Source organism: Carettochelys insculpta, chromosome 6 (genome assembly GCF_033958435.1).
Source record: "Carettochelys insculpta isolate YL-2023 chromosome 6, ASM3395843v1, whole genome shotgun sequence".
Taxonomy (NCBI): domain Eukaryota; kingdom Metazoa; phylum Chordata; order Testudines; family Carettochelyidae; genus Carettochelys; species Carettochelys insculpta.
Window position 1 is genome coordinate 58,351,178 of NC_134142.1, and position 18,678 is coordinate 58,369,855.

Genomic DNA, 18,678 nt, shown 5'->3' on the forward strand with positions numbered 1-18,678 from the left:
ACAAATAACAGAATACCGCAAGAAACTTGAAGATGAGCCCATTCGACAATTCAGCCATAGATTTAAGAATATCATCAACTCTTTCCCCAGGCAATGCCACGAGAAACTCTACAACCTCATACACAAGGAATCCATCACAGGAAACTCCTACATTAGACATAAGCAACTTAGGCTTGTGAGTGGTTCATATGAGTGCCTCTCCAACTCAGAAGGCTGCAAGACTGTTGTGACCAAGACAGTCTACAAGGATAGGGTAGTTTTGCTAACTGCATTTGCATACCTAGAATTTGCAGAGTGCAGACTGAATCATAACAGTGCTTTAATTGGATGCAGACAGAGCACATGACTCTCACAAACTAGCTACCTATCTGATGACACTGCCATAATGACAGGTTTTAAGCTTGAAGACTGAAGATGTAAAATTCTATTTAATTAGTTAACTGGTTAAATGTTAAATTTAACTGGTTAGCCAATTAAACGGGTGGGAGGAAAGAAGGACAGACGGGGAGCTGAGCTCACTGTGGACAGGAGCTGCTCTGGCTGGGCTCAAGTGCCCCTGCCTGCGATGTTCCTGAGTTGGCCGTGCTACAGACAATGGCTGCTTTGGCCAAAGTGGGCCACACAGAGCTGGAGCTACCTCCTGCCCACAGCAGGCAGGGGGTGGCTCTAGCCTCCACTGGTTAACTGTTACCCATAAGCCTAATTCATTTAAGGTGAGGCTTATATCGGTTAACTGGATATGCATTAACATCCCCACTGCAGACAGATACTACTACAGTAATCACTGCTTCCCACAGCACACATTTCAACATCCATGCATGTACAAAAGTCTATCGCAACATGTAATGTACCTTATGTATTGTGTTAAACACCACAATAACAACTATGTGGGTAAAAAGAGATAATCAGTATGCTTTCAAATGAACTCACACAGAAAATTACACATGATAAACATGCCACATCACCTGTAGGCAAACACTTTTCACAAATTTTCATTCCACATCAAACCTCTCAGTCCTTGTCAAAGAAAACCTACATGGCACCTTCAAAAGATGATCCTGGAAGCTTAAATTCACAGTTTTTTAAAATAGCAAAAATTATGGACTCAACAAAGGCACTGGATTTACAGCCTTTATAAATCTATACCCCAGTAACCCTCCTTTGTCCTACAACTGAGTAGTGTTAACCCTAACCCTTTGAATGGTCTCTTGCAAAATGTTAACTTACGCAAAACTCTCTGTTCCCCCTTGTATTAGCTTTGACATACTGAGGGCTGGTCTACACTGGAAAGTTCCATCAGCTTTGCTATGTCTCTCGGGGATGTAAAAAATCCACATCCTTAAGAGACACAGGTAAGCCAACATAATTGCCTCCTCCCTCCCCCAGCCAGTGCTGGGTTGATAGAAGAATTCTTCTGGTAACCTAGCCACAGCCTCTCATCACTGTAGAAAGTGTCCACACTGTAGGGCCACAGTGTCACAGCTGCATTTTAAGTGTAGTTGTAGACTGAATATCTTTCCCAGCCCTGAAGAAGAGCTCAGTGTAAGCTCAACAGTTTGCCTCTTACACATCAAAGGAAGTTGGTCCAATAAAAGCTAATTTTCTCTCTCTAATATTCCAAAAGCATTCACATCTGGTCCTCCTCAGATATACCAAAGATCCCTTCCACCATCTCCCATAATTCATTACAAGGTAGCGAGGGCTTCCACCGCTCTTCAAAGAACTTTTCAAGTTACAGTTAGTACAAGGCTATATAGGGTGTCTTACACATCTGAGAATGGCTGGCTGTAAAGCAGATGAACAAATCCACTAAAGCCAAAAACTGTTTTGGGATCAGAAGCTGACTTTTGAGTCCCTACTCCAAAGCAACTGCTACCAATTGTTTCGAGGAGGGTGGGGGATCACAGAGACAGGCTGAGAATTGATTCATTAAAGTATGGATGAAATACACCCTTTAACTGGGCTTTTTAAATACAGTGACAAAGCATGTCTTTCAGATGGAAAAGCAATAACTACAATTCACAGAAGCACATTTAATGCAAATTAGGTTAATGAGAATGTTGGTCTACCCAATTATCTTTTCAAAAATCCCTTTAGCCTGAAAATAACTTCCTTTTACACTATGAATACTAATAATATACCATACAACGACTCTCAGCTCCTTTCAAATACAAAAGCATATTTATGATAGATTAAAATCCTTAGTACTATTTATCTTTAAAAACAAGAGTTTACAAATATACTTAAACATGTTTAATTGAATACAAATTATTAACTTTGCCATCTTTTACAATAAGTTTTAATAGTAACTATTGCACAAACAGCAGTTTTAAAATGAAATGACAGGACCTCTAAAACACAGCAGATTTTTCTATTACCAAAAATGCCATTTATCCAATTAAATGAAATGATTTGAACAGAATGCATGTTTTATACCCAAATTAAACTGCACAGTCTGCTGATTTTTTTTCAAAATTACGCACTAATTTACAACACCTAACAAAATTATTGTCAAGATCCTCTGACATGTTTTGCTAAAATTTCAAATAATAATACATAAAGCCTAAATGATCCAGCTGTGAAATGTCCTGGTAGATCCAAAGTTAAAAAAAAATTCTTGGCTATTGGTTAGATCAGCTGCTCCGTTTCTGTTGACCATTGTCAGCCTCCTCCTCTTCCTCACCTAACATGTCTTCCCTGCTGTTGCCAGAGTCTACCTGAGGATCTCTTCAGAGGCATCCACAGACTCTTTGGGGACAGTGGTTGCCCCTCGCACCCCCGAATCCTATGCAGCTGTGCATAAAAGTAGCATGTTTGCAGTGATGACCCACAATGTTCATTTGCTTCCTTTGTCTTCTGGTATTCCTGCCTGAGCCCCTTTACTTTCATGCAGCAATGCTGCAAGTACCTCGTGTATCCTTTTTCTGCCATGCCCTGTAAGATCTCGCCATAGATGTCTGCATTTCTTTGCTGCTTTATAGTTCTGCCAGCATTGCTTCATTCCCCCACTCCCCTTGCTTACAGCAAGAAGGTCATGGATATCCGCCATGCTCTGTGCTGGAGCTTGTCTTCCACCTTGGGAATTCATGGCAGAGTGTGCTGCTGAGGTGTGCTGCCCGCTTACCATGCTGGCCAGTACTTACCATGCTGGCCAAACAGGAAATGAAACTCAAACTTTCTTGGTCTGCTTTCTGCATGCCTGGTGGGCAGCGGAGCTGAAAGTGGTGGCCAGAATGCTCACACTGGAACACTGTGGGATACCTTCAAGAGGCCAAGAATGTCAAATTTTACAATGCTCCATCTGCTCAACCTTAAGTTGACCATGTAAGGTCAAATTTGGCATTATTCCTCGTGAAAAGCAGGAGTATCAAAATCAACCTTTGGAGCCCTTTAAGTCAGTGGACTGGACCCTGAAGTGTGGACTCATTGCTTAGAAAATTGACCTAAATCAGTGAAATTTGACCTAATCTCCTAATGTAGACCAGGCCTCAAACTGGAATAAAGAACTGACAAATATTTTTAATAATGATTTGATGCTCAGTATTATATTTGCCTCAGGACTGAAATATTTCATTTAATACTTCATTGAAAGCTAGAGAGATAAAAGAGTACAGGTACTTGTGTGGGTATACATAAAAATTTGATAGTGTCTTTAGTATTTCATGTTTCTGAATACATTTGTATCATAATAAAATTCACAGGATAATATAATCCTTATAAGCTTATGGCATGAATGTTCCCAAAAGTAATTGTGAGGGTAACAAGCAAAAGGAAAAATGAACTTTGTTGCCCATAATTTTATCTTGTCCAAAGGGGGTACTTACTGCTCCACCAGTCCCACATTGGGGTCTCCCGCTTTAAGCACACATACACTGGAAAGGTAACTGAAGTTTCTGCCTTAACTTTTTGTTTCGGTTTTGTGGGGTTTTTTTGTTGTTGTTTTAACTCAAACTGCTTGTCTAAAGCTCCTGCTGGTACTCTAGAGGAAACACATGAACTTTCAGACTGCAAGCATACTGCCAAAGCTGATGTGACTCAGAGAACTAGGCTATATTAGAAAAATTAATATTGAAAGCTAAAGGATCTCAAGCAGAAACTTGAGAACCTCTTGACTGGTGAAAATAGTAAAATACCTTCTATTTGCTATGTTGTTCAAAGTGAATGACGAGTAATTTGTTGTGTCAGGCTAGAATGCTGCTGAGGATAGCTCTGACCAAGAGGCAAGCAGTCTGAACTTCCTGTTTGAATTCCCCTCTGAATTCTCTGAACCTTTGGCAACAGAGAGCCATGTGAGCAGGGATGGAGATCACTGAAGCTACTTTTTCCCAGCAGATTTTCCCTTTTGCGGGTGAGATTTTGGCTGGGAAGAGCCAGGAGAAAACAAGCTTTTAAGATTAATTCAAGGGATTGCAAGACCACTGACACGCAAGAGACCTGAGCTAGACTATGTGGATCCAGACAGCAGAAGAGACAGCAGAGCCTGACCCAGTGATATCAGCCAGGAGCAAAGGGAGGAGAGATCCTCCTCAATATCTTTCAGTTGAGAAAGGAAAACCAATGCTCGTGAACTGGGAACACTTTAGGGCCACTGGTATGGTACAAAAGCAGTAAATCCATCAATATATGACGGACAGAGAGAGAAGTTACTCACCATAGTAACGATGGTTCTTCGAGATGTGTCCCCGCGGGTGCTCCACAATAGGTGTCGGGCTCGCCCAGTGCCGCAGATCGGAATTCTTCCAGCAGTTTCTCCTGGATCGCGCATGCGCCGGTGCGCGCCGCCCCCCTGTGCGCCCCCGGCCACGTGCGCGATCCGGTCCCCGCCAGTTCCTTGACCAACCGCCTCGGATGCTCCTGAAAAACACTAAACAGAGATCCGAAGCGGGGAGGATGGGCGCGTGGTGGAGCACCCACGGGGACACATCTCGAAGAACCATCGTTACTACAGGTGAGTAACTTCTCTTTCTTCATCGAAGCTGCGTCTACACGTGCACGCTACTTCGAAGTAGCGGCACCAACTTCGAAATAGCGCCTGTCGCGTCTACACGCGTCGGGCGCTATTTCGAAGTTAACTTCGACGTTAGGCGGCGAGACGTCGAAGTCGCTAACCTCATGAGGAGATAGGAATAGCGCCCTACTTCGACGTTCAACGTCGAAGTAGGGACAGTGTAGACGATCCGCGTCCCGTAACGTCGAAATTGCTGGGTCCTCCATGGCGGCCATCAGCTGGGGGGTTGAGAGATGCTCTCTCTCCAGCCCCTGCGGGGCTCTATGGTCACCGTGGGCAGCAGCCCTTAGCCCAGGGCTTCTGGCTGCTTCTGCGGCAGCTGGGGATCTATGCTGCAGGCACAGGGTCTGCAACCAGTTGTCAGCTCTGTGTATCTTGTGTTGTTTAGTGCAACTGTGTCTGGGAGGGGCCCTTTAAGGGAGCGGCTGGCTGTTGAGTCCGCCCTGTGACCCTGTCTGCAGCTGTGCCTGGCATCCCTATTTCGATGTGTGCTACTTTGACGTGTAGACGTTCCCTCGCTGCGCCTATTTCGATGTTGGGCTGAGCAACGTCGAAGTTGAACATCGACGTTGCCGGCCCTGGAGGACGTGTAGACGTTATTCATCGAAATAGCCTATTTCGATGTCGCAACATCGAAATAAGCTATTTCGATGTTGGGTGCACGTGTAGACGTAGCCCGAGTGTCCCCATGGGTGCTCCACAATAGGTGACTACCCAGCAGTAACCCAAGTAAGGAGGTGGGTAATCGGTTTATGTGCAGCTCGTCCCCGAAAAGACTGCTGTCAACAGACGGGTGTCCTCTTGGTATACCCGATGTAGTGCATAATGTTTGGCGAAGGTGTCATAGGATGACCAGGTCGCCGCTCTACAGGTGTCTTTTAACGCGATGCCCTTGAACAAGGCTGTTGACGCCGCCACCACCCTGGTGGAGTGAGCCCTAGGCGGAGCTAGCAAAGGAGTCTTTCGAAGTTCGTAGCACATTTTTATACAGGACACAATGTGCTTAGAGATTCTCTGAGAAGAGAGACCTTCTCCTTTTGACCTGGGAGCGAGAGAGACTAGAAGTCTGTCCGTTTTCCGGAAGGACTTAGTTCTGTCTATATAGAAGGCCAACGCCCTTCTCATGTCTAGGAGATGTAGGCACACCTCCTTGCTGGAGCTGTGAGGCTTCGGGTAAAACGAGGGTAAAACTATTGGTTCGTTAAGGTGGAACTCTGAAGAAACTTTCGGAACAAAGGCTGGGTGCAGCCGTAAAGTTACCGCCTCCTTTGAGAATACTGTGCAGGGCAGCGTTGCCAAATCTGCTGCGAGCTCACTCACCCTGCGAGCTGACATAATTGCAAAGAGGAATGTTGTTTTTATCGTAAGGAGACGTAGGGGAACTGTGGCTAAGGGTTCAAATGGTGGACCCGTTAGCGTGCTGAGCACCAAGTCCAAGTTCCACGATGGTGGAAGCGGTTTCCGAGGGGGGTACAGGTTTACCAGCCCCTTCAGAAACCTGGTAACAATAGGAGCAGTACTGGGGGCACTTCATGTTGTGCTGAGCGGCAAACAGGTCAATCTGGGGAAACCCCCATGTGTGAAAGATCAGTCGTAGCAGATCGGAGCGGATCTGCCATTCGTGCGTGAGTGCGAAACGCCTGCTCAGCTGGTCTGCTTTCACGTTGTGAGCTCCCGGCAAATACGAGGCTTTCAATGTTATATTGTTGGCGATGCACCAGTTCCACAGCCGAACTGCTTCCGCACATAGGGCACGGGATCGGGCTCCTCCTTGTCGATTTATATAAAACATAGTGGAGGTATTGTCTGTATTGATCCCGACTACTTTGCCCTGTATGTGGTCTCGAAAATGTTTGCAGGCATTGAACACTGCTCTGAGCTCCAGTATATTTATGTGCAGCAACTGTTCCATAGGGGACCATAGACCTTGCGTCACCTTGTCGCCGATGTGTGCTCCCCATCCTATGTGGGAAGCATCGGTAGTAAGAAAAATAGAGATTCGTGGTTGGTGAAGGGGTACCCCTGTTAGCAGGTTCTTGGGGTTTACCCACCACTGCAGGGATCTGCGCACCTCTGTCGTGGGCGATACCACCCTACGGACAGTGTGGGATGCCGCTTTGTAGACGCTCGCCAGCCAATGTTGTAGGCTGCGCATGTGCAATCTGGCATTCTGCACCACAAACGTCGCCTCCGCCATGTGGCCCAGCAGCTGCAAGCACGTTAAGACCGGCACCGTGGGGCTGTATGTAATGACTTGCACCAGCGAACTGATGGCGCGAAAGTGGGCGTCGGGTAGATACACCCTTGCTGTGATAGAGTTTATACGTGCCCCTATAAACTCTATGTCTTCTGTGGGGTCGGTCTTTGACTTCGCGAGGTTGATGACTAAGCCCAGCGAAGAAAACGTGTCTGCTGTTACGCGTGTCATGCGTAGGACCTCTACCTTCGAGGCCCCTTTCAATAGGCAGTCGTCCAGGTATGGGAATATAAATAGCCCGTCTGTGCAGGTAGGCTGACACCACTGCCAGGGTTTTGGCAAAGACTCTGGAGGCCGAGGAGAGGCTGAACGGGAGAACCTTGTACTGGAAATGCTCCTTGCCGACCGTAAAACGGAGGAAGCACCTGTGTGCCGGGTGGATCGTTATATAAAAATATGCATCTTGTAAGTCGAGGGCTGCAAACCAATCTCCATCGTCCACTGCCGTGAGTATGGAGGCACCTGTGATCATCCAAAAACGTTGTTTGCGCAAATACCGGTTGAGGCCCCGAAGATCTAAGATGGGCCTCCAGCCTCCTGTTTTCTTCTCTGTGAGGAAGTAGTGTGAATAAAAGCCTTTCCCCTGGAATTGCTCCGGCACTCTTTCCACCGCCCCTATGAACATAAGATGGTCCACCTCCTGTTTGAGTCTCACCTTGTGGGAAGCGTCCCTGAGGTGGGGCCTGGGAGGAGGTTTCGGCGGTGGGAGCGACTGGAAGGGGATCACGTAACCCGTGGCTATGATCTCCAGTACCCATCTGTCTGCGGTGATCTTTTGCCATTGGGAGTGAAACGGTCGGAGGCGATGATGGAACATGAGCTGGTAATGGCATTGCGCAATGGTAGTGATAGTGCAGCCCTCGACATGCCCGTCAAACTTGTTGCCTTTGGGCCTGCCCCGAGGATGCACGGCTTTGTTGAGAACGTTGCCTGGGAGTTCGGTACTGTTGCTGCTGTTGATGTCGCCCTTGGTCGTAGCCCTGTTGGTACTGAGCACGCTGTGGTTGGTACGAGTATCGTCTTTACTGAGGGTAATACTTTTTCTTCCTATATGGAGGGGTATAAATACCCAGAGTTCTAAGTGTAGCTCTGGAGTCCTTACTGGAGTAGAGGACCAAGTCGGTTGAGTCTGCAAACAATTTCTGCGTGTCAAAGGGAAGATCCACAATCTTCGCCTACAGATCCCTCGGGATACCCGATGTCTGGAGCCAGGATTCTCTACACATGACCACCGCTGTAGCCGTTGAGCGTGCCGCTGTGTCCGCCACGTCCAGGGCAATCTGGACTCCCGTCCTCGAAGCTGCGTAGCCCTCTTGCACAATTGCCTTTAGCGCCAGCTTCTTATCTTCCGGAAGCAAATCCATGAGAGAAGTAAGCCTGGAGTAATTATGAAAATTATGGTTCGCTAGATGTGCTGCATAGTTTGCCATTCTCAATAGCAGGGTGGAGGAGGAATATACCTTCCTGACAAACAGCTCTAGCTTCTTGGCATCTTTGTCTGAACCCCCTGATTTGTACTGAGAAGTCTTTGATCTCTGCTGAGACGATTCTACCATCAATGAGTTTGGTTGCGGGTGACTAAAAAGGAACTCCATGCCCTTCACCGGGACGAAGTACTTCTTATCCGCTCTCTTGTTCATAGGCGGAGCGGAGGCTGGGGTCTGCCACATGGTAGTGGCTGACTCCATAATGACTTTGTCGAGTGGGATAGCGATTTTGGATGAAGCCGGGGGTCTCAAATTTTTCAGGAGTTTGTGATGTTTCTGCTGCACTTCTGCCGTTTGGATGCCTTGCATAAAAGCCACCCTTTCAAACAGCTCCTGAAACTGTTTGAGGTCGTCCGGGGGAGCAACGTCCCTGGGGGCCATGGCCTCATCAGGGGAGGATGAGGAGGAACCACTAGGGTAAACCTCCCTCGAACTCTCAGGTTCCTGCGGCCGATGGTACACCCGCTCGCTGGAGGGTTGAGAAGGAAAGTCTCGGGGTTCTAAAATTAACTTCCCTTGAGATAGCTGTGTTTCCGTCTCCAGCCGGGAGCGTCCACAGGGGTATTGGACGGCCGGGGGGGACCTGCCCCTAGGTGTAGGCCTGGGGTGTCTGTGTCCAGCATGATAAGAACAACCATGGCAGCATGGGCACGGGTCCGGGGATGGAGACCTGGACCACTCTAGGGTGCGTACCCCCGACGTCTGGGAGAGCGAGATCTCCGCGACGATACAGATAACGGTGAAACCGGTTTGTGATAGTACTCCAGGGGATCCAGTCCCAGAAAGGGCGAAGGTGGCCCAAGCCATGGTGATGTAGGTTGGAGGAACGGAGAAGGAGGCTCTGGATAGGCCGGTGGAGACCCAGATCTTCTGGGTGGTGTGTGCAGAGTAAGGGGAGGGCTTGTTGATAGCAGCATTGCAGCCCTGTCCGGAGAAGGGCTGCGGTGCCGGGTTTTTGCTCTTGCCTTCCCCCTCCCCTGCGGGACTGGCACCGCCCCCTCCCGTGCCAGGGATCTCGGCCCCGCTGTCGGTGCCGCACTCGGCCCGCTCAGCTGCAGTGCTGCGCGGATGACGTCCTCCGCTGCTTGCAGGCTCCGTGCCTGTTGGCCCTGCACCGCTGGCGCCGCAGGGGTCGGTGCTGCCTGTGGCGGTGCCGCCGGTTCTGGCGCTTGCCTGGCCGCTGCTCTAGGTGCTGCGCGTGCCGGCTGTTTGGTAATTGGAGGCTCAGCCTCTGCCACGTGCGCTGCTGCGCTGCCGCTTGTTTGAGTATGCGGCTGGGGGCTGTGTGCTCCGCCCGTCCCGCTCACTGAGACCACCGGCAGGGATCGGGCTGGGGAGAGCTTCTTCCGTTTCTGCACCGAGGGGGTGAGGGAAGCCGCCTTCCTTTTGTGGAGCCCTGAGGGCCCCTCTGGTTGAGGCCTCTCTGGCAAGTCGGGCTGGAGAGCCTTATCAAACAGGAGCATTTTCAGCCACATTTCTCTGTCCTTCCTGGCCCTGGCTGTGAGCTTAGCACAGGGGGAACACTTCTGGGTAACGTGTGATTCCCCCAGGCACCGAATGCATCCGCTATGCCCATCAGAGGGCAGCATAGCTTCGCAGCAGGACTCACACTTTTTAAAGCCTGAAGAGGACATCGCGGTGAGTCTTTTTGTTGTTGATAGGGCCCTTAGCACTCAATTCGTGCCTGTTTACCCATCACGGATACCGGCCTGCAGCGGCGGGAGGCCTACATGTCCACGCGTCTTCTCCGCTCCTCTCTCTTTTTTTATTATATATTTTTTTATTTTTCTTTTTTTTTTTTGAAAGATAAAAGAACAATTTACACGTAAAACTCTAGCTAATCTGACTCTGGCCATAGCCTGAGCGGATTCCATCTGCAGCCGATGGTGGCTGAGAAGGAACTGGTGGGGACCGGATCGCGCACGTGGCCGGGGACGTGCAAGGGAGCGGTGCGCACCGGCGCATGCGCGGTCCAGGAGAAACTGCTGGAAGAATTCGATCTGTGGCGCCGGGCGAGCCCGACACCTATTGTGGAGCACCCACGGGGACACTCGATGAAGAACAGCAGTTTTACCCACATGGGAAAGGAAAAGGGAACAGCAGAGGTGGGCGGAGAAAGAACCTGTACCTGTAAGTTCCATGGCTAGGAACAAACACAAAGACATTCTGAAAAATGTCATGGTAACTGAAAATACAATATCAAGTGTTTTGTAATGTCATCAGCACTTATGCCTTATTCCTACTTTTCCTACATTATGCTTTTTTGAACCAGTGTATCCACAGTAATCATCAGATACAAAAATCCCAATAGTTAAACTGCAAAATGTATTAAATTTTCTTTAATTTATATTTCATTCTTCTAAATGGCGAATCCATGAGATACCTCACCTAATAAAAAGGCCTAAGATTTTTATTACACTTATGACAATACAGAACATTAAATGTTCAAATACAATGCTTTACAACACATAAGGTAATATGCTGGAACAAGTTTTGAAAGTCAGGAGCAACAGTTCCACTAGTGATTTTAAAACAAAAAACAGGGTTTTTCCGAAAAAAACCATGTGCCATTTTTACACCTAAAATGCATTCTGTTGACAGTAAACTGGAAGAATGCAGCACTTTTTCTGGCAGCCCGCTGCCTCCTGCAAGTGAGGGAGACCACCTTTTTCAAAGGATTCTATTATCATTATTATATATTTTTTTAAAGTGTGCAGATGCTCCGGGGGCCCTTTTGTTGATGAAGTGGTCCTCCATGGCACCAGCCAGCTGGAGCTGGGAGATGCCCTGGCTACTGCAAGCACAGCTCTATGCCTCCAGCCACTCTTAAAGGTGCAGGGAGCCCCAGAAGCACCATGGCAGAAAGCTGACAGCATCTGGAGCACAGGCAACACCTGCGCCCCTCCACTCCCTCATGGCAGCACCCACAAAGCAGACAGCCAGCATGGCCAACAGTCAGCAGTCATGAGACCCTTGGGTACCCTGCACGGAGCCATTGGAGGGGATCCCAGGAGCCTCCCCACCATCTCACAAAACTCCAGGTTCCACATTGGACAGAAGCTGAGCTCCAGGGAGAGGAGTTTCTGCTCCTGGATGTCACAGCCAAGAGGAGGAACACTCCCACCTATGTCCGGCTCACAACAGGCTTGGTGGCACATGGCCATGCCACCTGGATCCTGGAGCAGGTCTGGGCAGAAGTGAAAGAGCTGCACCAGGGCTACACTCGGGCCCCGGACGCAATGAGGACGTCAAGGGCAGGACCCTCCACCTGCCTCTTTTACAAAGAGCTGTACAACCTCCTTAGGGGCAACGATAGCTACTCTCCAGCAGTCCTCTGAACATGGCCAGGGAGGCCCCCACACCCTCGACAGAGCTGGAGCTAGAAACAGAGGAGCAGCAGCCTAGGACCTCAAGCCAGACGGTGCCGGAGCCACCCTCTGACCAGGAGTCCAGTGATGGCTCTCCCGTCATTGCTGTGGCCTCAGCATCTTCTAGCCAGGTCACAGTGAGCAGAGTGTCCCCTGACCTCTTTGAGGGACCCACATGGGTCACACATGCTGGGGCATGCGGCGGGGAGGAGGCCACCACTGCCATGTCTGGAAGCCAGACAGCCACTCAACTGCTGGCCCCATCCCAGACACACCATGGAAGGATGCACATGTGCATGGGCGGGGGAGGGGGGATCCCAGACTGCACCCAGTGTGTGCAACACCCATGCAGGGACCCCTCTGTGCACAGAATCCTGCTGGCCACCAGTATGTTGGACAGAGGGGGAGCAGCATTACACCCAGTCCCACTGGCACTGTGAGATCCCTGTGCGGCAGGGCCCACCATGCAGGGCACATATGCCCGCACTCCTGGGATATCCCCATCCCTCAGCCTGGGCATGGGGGCTACTGCCCACAGAGGGTGGGTGGGGATGGCCCTCAGGGCTGTGGTGAGGGAAATGACTTACTGTCTCTCTCTCTCCCCTCTCATCTACATAGCTGTGCCATCCAAGGGCTGGGCAAGCCCCACCACACTGCCAGAGCTTGCCCTGCAGAGTCCAGAAGCAGCAGAGGAGAGGGCTCTTACACCACCACTGCCGCCAGGGTGGGCCTCTGCCTGAAGGGCCCGTTGGAGCCCTAAGGACAATGCCTCATGGATGTATGCAGATGTCCTCAGGTGCCAGAATGAGCAGTGGCTGTGGGTGGAGCGGGAGGAACAGGCATGGCGGACACAAGCCTGGGCCAAACTCGTGTCACGCCTCATCACCATCATCCTGCAGGAGCAGTTGGCCCAGCCACCCACACCTATCCAGGCGGGTAAAGAGACACCTAAACTGTGCCTTCAGATGGCCAAATGCACACTCCACTTGGTTACGTGCCCGGGTAGGGCAGCTGTTGAAGAGTCCTTGCGTGGGGTCCAGGTGTAGAGCCTCATCAGCCATAGCATAAGGAGGATAGGTAGCATCCCCCACGATGCAAAGTGGTATGGGCACATCCCCAAATGTCAGCTCCCCAGGGGAGGGGCATGTAGGTGCCCACTTCTGTCCTCTGGCAGAGGCCAGAGTTGCGGAACACCCACAAGTCATGTGCCTGGCCTGAGCAGGCAACGTAAATGTTGATGAACTGTCCCCAGTAGTCAACCAAGGCCTGCAGCACAATGGAGTGGTAACCCTTCCTGTTGATGTACCGGCCCATGCTGTGGTCCAGGGCAAAGATGGCCCAAAACAGCTGGGGAAGCCCAGGGCAGCGAAGCCGGAGATGACTGCATCTAGGTCAACGATGCAGATGAATGACTGGAGCAGAAGCATACTGATTGCCCTCAAGACCTGCAAGGGACGGAGACTGAATATACACGAGTGCATGTGGGGGCTGTCCCCTGGCCCTGGCAGGCTTCCCTGCCCTCTCCCAGCCCTTTTTCCACATCCAAGCCCATTGGGAACCCCTGCTCATGGGAGGCCACCCCTCTGACAGCAGGCCTGTGTGGGAGTGGGACAGCACAGTCCCCCAGCGATGGACCTTCCCCCACCCCAACCTGACCCCTGACCCCAGTCCCCAAGGGTCCCCCTTGGCTGGGAGCATCCTCCCCCATCCTCGTGCAGAGTTTGTGAACCGAGTGTGCTTTACCTGCATGGGGACAACCCCAAAAGTGGAGTTTCCCACAAAGCAGTAGCTGACTATCGTGGCCAATCTCCATAGGGTAACGGCCACCCACTTCTCCAGGGGGGTGGCAGACCGAACCTGTCTCTCCTCCCTCCAAAGGGTGGAGGCAAGCCAGGTGCAGAGCTCCAAAAACATCTCTTTCAGCATGCGAAAGTTCTGGAGCCACTGCAGGGCATCCCACTCACCCATGACCACCCAGTCCCACCAGTCCAAACTGGTGGGGTATCTCTACATCCACCTGATCATCCAGGAGGAAGGCATGGGCAGGGCTCTGGGGCACAAAGGCTGTGATCTCACTCCCACTGGCAAGTCTGTCCCACTGGAGGAGGTGGAGGGTGGCCACTATCATGTTGAGCAGCAGCCCGACCATGCAGTGGGTCTGGTGCAAGGCAAGACCAGGGGTTGCTGTGGGTCCTTGGCTATCTGGCAGGGTCTATTTCTCTGTCCATCAGCTTTTGGGCCTTGCACTGGCTCTGTTTTGCCTTGCTTCACTTTGCGCAGGTAGGCAGGACTCAGCGTGTTTAGGGAATGGGTGTTTGGGAGGGGCACTTTAAGGGCATGTGTGGCTGGGACTCCCAAAAGAGCTTCTGGCCACGTGACCCCATCCACGATGTTCCCTGACCCGTTCTGTCGAGAGAGGAGCTAGGGGTGTGTGGCCACTCTCTGTCAACAGAGCGGATCACTTTTTCGATCTGCTTCCATGTATGGCCGCAATCTGCCGACAGAAGTTTTGTTGGAAGATCTCTTTCAATAATACTTCTGTCAATGGATCACTGTAGTGTAGCCCCAGCCATGAAGTATACAGGTAAAGCAGAAGCGGAAGTCTGGAAAAAGCTTAGGAGAAATAACACAAGAAAGAAAAGAAGAGAGAGGATAGAACTGTAAGACTAGAAATAAAAAACAAGGAAGTCACCGGAAAGACAAATAGTATGAATGAGAAGACTGAATGGAGGAAAAAAATTCATTACAGAATAAGTGTCAACAGAGCAATTCCTTCATTTTCACAAAAGAAATCACAGTTGTTATCTCCAGAAACATTCGTAACACCTCATTAACAAAAGCGTGTGCATAATGGTGACTTTAATTAACTTCAACAACAGCCCTTCAGAAAATCCTTCATGAGGTCAATGAATTTCTCAGGGTACAGAAATGGAAAGTACAATTGAGTGGAGCATAATGTTAACGGAGTCATGCAGCTTTAGTTTCCTTCCCACTAACTTGTTTACAAACAACTACCTCTTGCTAGCACTACAAGAAGAGATAGAGCAGCCAAGGACCCAGAGGATCCCAAAGATAAATACCAAAACTTATTTAAAGGCATTAGCAAGAAAACAAAAAATTACAGAGCGGCCCAATCAGTAAGAACATTCTCATATTTTTCCACGAGCAATGAATGAGTCAACCCACACATAATTTTGGAGAATTTCTTGGCAGCTCATGTCACTGGCAAATGTCACCGATTTCAACTTTTATAAATTCTTCTTTTTTAATTATGTTTTCATTCCCATGTAACCTACTGTTACTTTGACAAAGACTGCATATGCCTTCTACCAAATGACAGCATGGCTTGCCACCAGTATAGCGATATATTGAGCAAATACATACATTTACCAAGTAGAATTACATGCAGCAAAATCAAGGCATCCCTAAGGGTGTATCTACATAGCAAAAAAAGACCCACAGAAACAATATCAGAGCAAGAGTCAACTGACATGTTCTGCAGGGCTAAAACTAAAAATGTAGAAATTTTTGGGCTAGGTTAGAGCACCACTTGCAAATTCCCCAATACAGAAGTAAAATATGAATAACACACTGTCATGCCCTTTGGTATATCAAGACCATGGGTTCCACTTCATGGCAGATTGCTCAGTAACAGGCAAGTTAACTCGGTGCCACCTGTCACAAACACCTTAGACGTACCAGATCACCATACTGCTTATTAATTCTCAGCTTTTGCCAGCCCCTATATAAAATTTAAACCACCCCTTTGGAAATCCCAGTCCATCTTGACACCAAGTGAGTGGACCCCTCTGCTATTAGAGCCCAATTTACACTGCTACTTTAAGCTCTGCAGTGGGAGTCCCATGAGCCCAAATCAGTTAACCCTGGCTCTGAGACTCACTGCCACAGGTTTTTGTTTTGTTTCTTGCTATCTAGACATACCCAAAGTGATCTGATTCTATTAATTTAATCAGATATTATTAAAATCAGTACATCGCAATTATCCTGCAAAGTCAACATGTTATCAAAGACCTGACAGCTACTTCTAAATAAATGCTAACAACATAGCTAATATGTTTAAAACAACCTATATTTTCCCTGGTTCTGTCATTCACAAGCAAGTTTGCAAATAATACAGTACAAATCTGTTTCAGAACATTTATGCCACAGCTTCACATAAGATTTCAGCCTATGTGCCTCTCTGAACAACGGTTTAAGCTGATTAGTTTGAAAGGGGAGGTTGGTACATGTGCAGCTTAGAAACCTCAAACTACAATGTACGGAGTAAAAGTTGATCTCACTGGGATAAATTCAGTTATTCAGACACAGAAATGAAGCGACTTTTTGACAAAATTACATTACAGAATTAAATATGTAGAATACATGTATCTCCATTGTAAACTTTAGAGCATGTTACTGTACAGGGATATGAAAGACACTATAGCAGCTCCTTTTTTGGAACTCATTCAATGAAAACTTTTGAGTATTTATATGCTTCCTCTTTGTAGTGTTGATAGTGTCTGTTCCAGTAATGTGATAGCCATAAAATACAAATAATCCTCTTAGCATGAGAAACACTGAAATTAGCCTACAATTTATACAACCATGCATTCAGTAACATTTAGGAAAGTCCAAACAATTTTAACAATGTTCCACCAGCATTAAGTCTGACAGACTTTCAGTTGATACATAGGCCTAAATCTGATCTAAGTCTTCTATATCATATATAGACATTTTAAAGTTGACCAATTCTCAAAATCAGAAATAGAAACCTAGTTAATTCCAGAAGATTTTTTCAGACCCAGAGTCTTAAATGTAAGTAGAAAAGTCTTTAAAATTTACTATAATTCAAACAGTTTGACAGTTTGCGTGGCACTTCAAAATTGGCGCATTTTGCTCCTGAGCAGCTCAGCTACATGGGTATCCTTTTCGAAAGGACACCCCCCCAACATCGAAATCCCCTTATTCCTATGAGCTGTGAAGGAGTGAAATGCGGCAATTTTGAAATGTCGTGGTCCGTGGCATGCTAATAAGGCGCTGAATATGCATTTCAGCGCCTTGTTAGTATTCTTCGATCTGGCCATTAGCATGGCCATTTCGAAGTGTTTGGTAAGTGTAGACATAGCCTTACTGTCTCTTGGATTGAAAATTTGAGATTGGAAGAAAATGACATACTTTTCAATGTCAATGTAGCATTATTAATGGTGCTCCAAAATACTGTGTAATTAAATATCCATGGCCTATTTTCTCTCTCTTTCGAGCCCCCTCCCATCCCTAATGCTACACATAAGTTTCAAGGGTAAAACAATTGAAAGATAAAAACAAAATGCATTTTACATGTTCTGAAAATATGCCCATCACTATTTTAAAATTTCTGGCTGGGTGTTCACAGCTTTATGTATAAAAAAGCCAAGAAGGATATTAAGAGGAAGATGACAATATATTTAACTATTTGCTTTGTCATCTACAGCTAGTCCCCCATTGTTTACTTGGTCCATGAGAGAGAAAGAGAAGAAAAAAATCACTATAATATGTCTGCTCATTCTGCTAGTTTTGGTACTGAATGCATCAACTTTATTGATAAACAAAAATTATTAAACAAGGAGCTTTTATGCATATATTAAGTTTTATATTCTTTTTAACTAGTTTATCCCATACAATATGGAAGAAGGGAGGAGAAAGGACATACAGTACATAACTATAAGTACCTCTACAAAATAAAACAAAAAACAAGCAGTCCTATAGCACCTTTAAGGCTAACAATTTTATTTATCAGTTTTCGTGGGTAAGATCCACTTCATCAGAAACCCCATGAAAGTTCATTACCTAATAAATAAAACTGATAGTCTTTAAGGTGCTACAGGACTGCTTGCTTTTTTATAAAGCTACAGACTAACATAGCCACCCCTCTCGGAAATAGTTACCTCTGTACCTAAAACTTCTGGAAGTCAATGCATGTTTCATATGCATACAGTTTTTAAAGCACAAAAAGGAAAAGAACAGAAAACAAAATCAGACTATGCTATGGTAGGCTGCTTAAACAACATCCAGCACACTCTTCCCCATGTGTTATTGTCTTTTTTTGTGGTGATAACTGTATGTCTGAAGCATAATATTTAGATGATTGAGTTTGATTAAATGTTTCTTCAGTACAACTCTTAGGTGCAACATGCAGATGCAGTATTGGTACAATCTGTACTAAACAAAATAAATATATATTCAAAATTTCACACAAAACCATATGGCTATTCATAAGCAGCTACTCTTGCAGGGACAGAAAGTTGAATTCTTCTCTGTTATTCATGTCTTTTCTTTGATCAAATAAAATGTATAAAATAATGTTTAATTTCAAACTTAGCAATAATATCAAAGACATTTTCATCCCTCTGCCAAAAAGGTGCATCCATGTCATGGTGGTGTATGGGATGCTGGTGAGGTCTACGCTAAGTATGGCATGCAGCAACTTGTAAAAGGATCAGCTCTGCAGCTTAGTACCAAATTTATTGTTAACCTCTCCCGGCCTTGTGGTAGGTCTGGTGAAGTTCCTTTGCTTTCATG

The 18,678-nt window shown here is 47.4% G+C and overlaps 1 protein-coding gene across 1 annotated transcript in view; it reads right to left on the reverse strand.

The window, feature by feature from the left end:
- The window catches only part of AVEN (apoptosis and caspase activation inhibitor), a 171,276-nt gene that overhangs the window by 16,826 nt on the left and 135,772 nt on the right, over positions 1-18,678 (reverse strand). The gene's annotated exons all lie outside the window — the stretch shown is intronic.